The sequence below is a fragment of the Zootoca vivipara genome, chromosome 3, assembly GCF_965207765.1.
Source record: "Zootoca vivipara chromosome 3, rZooViv2.hap1.1, whole genome shotgun sequence".
NCBI lineage: Eukaryota > Metazoa > Chordata > Lepidosauria > Squamata > Lacertidae > Zootoca > Zootoca vivipara.
This window is the reverse complement of record NC_142586.1, coordinates 39,656,484-39,657,224: the sequence shown is the minus strand read 5'-3', so window position 1 is coordinate 39,657,224 and position 741 is coordinate 39,656,484. Positions and strand designations below refer to the sequence as shown.

The 741-nt window shown below is 37.1% G+C and overlaps 1 protein-coding gene across 4 annotated transcripts in view; it reads left to right on the top strand.

Moving 5' to 3' along the window:
* SYNCRIP (synaptotagmin binding cytoplasmic RNA interacting protein) overlaps positions 1-741 on the top strand; it is a 20,844-nt gene extending 20,103 nt beyond the window's left edge. For all 4 annotated transcript variants that reach the window (XM_088665963.1, XM_088665959.1, XM_035109448.3 and 1 more), the window contains one exon: positions 1-741. This exon is cut by the window's left edge and continues 1,909 nt beyond it. The gene's annotated coding sequence lies outside the window, so the exon portion shown is untranslated.

The following is a 741-nucleotide window of genomic DNA, read 5'->3' as shown; positions in this document are numbered from 1 at the left end:
GGTAAAAAGTCACTGCTTAATGCGACACCTGCTGCCACAGTTTCATATACTGCCCATGGTAAAGTTCTACTTTCCATATTTGAGTAAGAAACATGAGTGTTGCATCAGCTTCTGAAATCTTAAATTTGATAGGATGAGGCTTATGGAACGTAGGTTTGCTAAATGTAGCCTTAAATACAACTTTGATTATATTGTAATCCTTGGTGCTGGCAGTCCCAGTGCCAAGGAGGTTTAAATGCTCCCTTCAATGAGGCTGTTGTGCCAACTGGCATCTTTACTGTCATAGTCTTATGAAGAACACTGTCAAGGTGTTTATGCCAAATTTGATCTGATATCTAATGGAGGTGTAGGAAGAGGGAGAAACCTTCTGACTAAATCTTCCACATTTCTCCCATTGCTGGAAAACAAACTTCTTGTAGGCTTTCAGGCATCACTAATTTTGGCTTGGGGAAGAAGGGAAATTAAAAAATTGGTGTTTTTCAGAATTGTGTACTCAGTCAATGCAAATGCAAAATGAAATTTGACAATATGCAAGATAAAATTGAGGTCAGATAGTCCTCAATTTCAGCTGTAAAAATTGTTGGGTTGTGGGGGTGCATGTTAAAATTGACTGGAAGTGGTCTGTATAGTTTGTAAAGCAATGGTGAGTAATAAGTACCAGAATCTTGACAGTGTTCTTAAATAATGATGAATTCAAGCCATTATGACTTTTACAATTAAATATTATTTGCACTGTTCTGA